Below are 3,615 nucleotides of genomic sequence, written 5' to 3'. Positions count from 1 at the left end.
AGTGCACACTTGGATGGAAGCACTTCCTTTAAAGTTGGGGTGAAGTAATAGATCTTTAAAATTGAAAGAGGAGCCTAATGGTGTTGAGAACTAGAGTGGTATCATGCTAATACATGGGGTATGATCCACTTAGAGAAGGATGTGGATGCTTCATTAAAATTGTGCCATCCTGTGATCGTTCCTATCATAGCAATAATGATGCTTCTCATAACGAACAACGGACCCATTAACAAAACTAGGCAGCCGAGACACCAATGTCGAGACACATCCAAAACTTCTTCCAATGTGAGTGTAGCTACCAACAATAAGTTTTGCCCAAGCTATAAGAGGAGAGCTGCCAGGAAACACAGGGTGCACCGGTGCTTTCCAATCATCATGTAGTACATACCATAGTAGAGCGTGGAACTAAAGATAGCAGCAATAGAACCCAATGCAATAACACCAATGATATCCTCTCTGAAGGCTGAGGAACGTTGGGTCTTTGGGAGGAAATCCAATGTGAGAATTGGGTAGGATTTGTGTGGATTAGTAGAGGGCTTTGATAGTGACTGCATCCAAACCAATTCAGGGTTGCAAAGATAATCATCAAAATGCTCACATATGCGGTGATGGCTTCCATAGAACTGAAGTCCTGATGTTGTGCCATCCATATTTCCACGATGCCCAACACGTTGCCAACAGCTTGTAGGCCAATGATGAGCATTTTGAACATCTTGTGGTATAGGAAGCACAATTGCTTGTGCTTGGGAGCCAATCCTGGAACAAACAGCGTGTGTTTGCCTTCCAAGGAGAGTTTCCAAAAACTCCAACTCACTTGAGACTCGACGGTTTGTTGTTGTAAGGCTGGTTCAATAGTTTGTAATGTGGTTCAAGGTGGCAACATTTCTGCCATATTTCAAGAGGGTTCAATTCCTTCATGCTTTGATCACTGACGATCGTAGACCATACTCGTGGGAACACTGGATGCTTGCAGCACTTCAATATAAGTAGGGTGTCAAACTCATGAGTTCAATTGCAAAATTTTAAAGATGTGCCGTCACAAGATCTCTGCTTCCATGACATGCCTAATACTCCTAGAAACTTGGAGCAATGGCAAGAAAGTTGTTGTCACGCTGGCAAACAGTCGAGGTTCGATATTGGGTGCCCATCCCCAACTAGAGGTTAAAAAGAGGGAGAAGGTGTAGAGCGCTGCCATGAGGGTTGCTACAAGAGATCTAGGCAGCTGCAAGGAGGCCAACCCCACAGTATAATAAGTAGGCATGTCAACACTCGCATTCGTTCTCGCATTCATCGCCGCCGCTGTTTTTCAACTTCCCTCCGCTTCTCGAGCTTATGAAATGAGGGTGGTGGCAAGGAGAGTCGCTGCTAGGCTCAGCTAGTTGCATAATTTAATAAGCATCCAAGTTGCGTGCAGATTGGAAAAGCATTGGCATTGCAAGTCTACACGTAATTCCTACTGTGAATCACACCTCCATGCTGGTGGTGTATCCAAGGTTGGGCTATGTAAGCCTCCAACCTCGTTTCTGGGCTCTATAATTCCTCCATCTGCGGCCTCATCTCATCCCAAGCCCCCTCTCTCTTTCCATGTAGCCCCTTCTCTCACTCAACAGGTATCCCCCAGCACACACTCTCTCTCTCTCTCTCTCTCTCTCTCTCTCTCTCTCTCTCTCTCTCTCTCTCTCTCTCTCTCTCTCACCACAACTCGGTCATGACAACACATCTCTCTTTCGCTCTGCTAGTTGTGCGCATGTGTGTGGGTTCAATCCTAGTCCCTTAACACAAAATTGTTTTTTCTTAAATATTCGTAGACCTCAATATGTCACACCCCTAGGCTCAAAGTTTCTCCAATAACAAAAGAGTGACAAAAGAAAAGGATCAAAGTAAAAGGCTATGCAATTCAAACACTTAAGATTTACACTATGTGCAAACTTAGCCCAATCAAGAGTAAGATGTTTCTTCAATATTCTACACAAATACACACACCGAATGCAAGGATGGAAGTAAAAAGCTTTTATGATTTGATGCAAAGATTGAACACTCAAGATTTAAATTTTAATATGGACCTAGAAAAATATGGGTTAGGCCAATCAAGAGCAAGATGTTGCTTGAATATTCTAAACAAACACACACAATGAATGTCAAAGCTTGAGAAAGAGAAAGACCCAAGTCAAAAGCGTATATGTTATAGTGACACATTTCCTTTTGAGTTTGAGCCAAGCAATAGTACTTTTCAATTAAGAATCAAAAAAGTGGAAGGAAAGTAGAACCAAGAAGAACAAAAGTGGTGGGCTAATAGAGTGTGGGATAAGGTAAGGACTTTTAAGGCCATCAAAGCAAGGGGAGGAATCACTTTTAAGAATGTGCTAGGAGTCATTGGATTTTAGAAGATAGCACTTTTATTCCTTTTAATAAAGGTTCTATTGTATATTTGACTCCAATAAAAGTATTCTCTTTTATGTGCGTACTCTACCACATGCCACCATAAATATAGCCCCTCTGTATTCCTAGATCATTCTCATATTTTAAAATTTGTAGTATACCCAAAGGGCTAAATCACTACAGGGGTCGACTCTACCTCTTACACACTCTTTCATCATTTAGTTTGAAGAAAGAGTCAAAAAATTTCCTCGCCCATGACAAAATGATGGTCTTGTGCATCTCACAAAGTTTATTTAGACTTGACTTCATGGACATAGTGCGGCTAGACCACTAGCATAGTTAGGGTTTTGTATGTCATGATTACATGCTCACATGATCATTCATTGTATTCGTGTTTCCAAAAACCGTATTCACATCAATATTTATAAAGGTGACCCGATAACTGTTGACCGAATGACTTGCTTGATGCTAAATATAATATACCATTGCAATATAACCCTTTAACTCCATCCATTGCACTCGCTCCATGTGGCATGGGCAGCAATTTTAACACAACGTTTCCGTTGTACATTGTCGGAACTTCCATCAACTTCTCCACTATGGTTGAATTGTACAACAGTTCATGAAGCAATCGATGACGTCCCCTAGAAGACTTGATGTACGACAACATGCTAATGACTGCTTGAGGATCCTCCATTGCAGCTATTGTATCATTGTCATCATCGATCAGTACCATGCCATGGCCTCCTAATGGTTGTTCAACATGGCTTGAACTTGGCCTCAAGCTCATGCTTCTTGGGCTAGCCGTGAGATCTATTGTGGGTGTAGCTTGTGCAATGTCTGCCTTCCCTTGTGCTCGGAATGATGGGTCCAACTCGCATGGTCTCTGCCTCAAATTGGCTAGACTTTGGGTGAGATCTATTGTGGGTGGAGTGTGGGCAGGTGCACTCTTTCCTCTCTCGAGCACATAGTCACGTGATAACTACGTGTCCAGCATGTACAACTGCCCCAATCCACCCGCTTGAATGGCTTCCACTTGCATACTCTGCAGGTGGCTATTTACATGTGTGATGGCCATCACACGAATGCCCTTGCCTATCACGGGGTCATTTTCACTTAGCACAATGGTTCCACCATTTGCATATCATATCATTGGCTCCGACGAGAGGGAGTTCAAATAGATCTGCACTTTGTTGAGGTTGCTAGACTCTACACCAGTTGGGCCGGCCATTTTAA

The sequence above is a fragment of the Dipteris shenzhenensis genome, chromosome 1, assembly GCF_047967505.1.
Source record: "Dipteris shenzhenensis isolate YYH24624 ecotype China chromosome 1, Dip_SZ_1.0, whole genome shotgun sequence".
Lineage (NCBI taxonomy): Eukaryota > Viridiplantae > Streptophyta > Polypodiopsida > Gleicheniales > Dipteridaceae > Dipteris > Dipteris shenzhenensis.
This window is presented reverse-complemented; position numbering follows the sequence as displayed.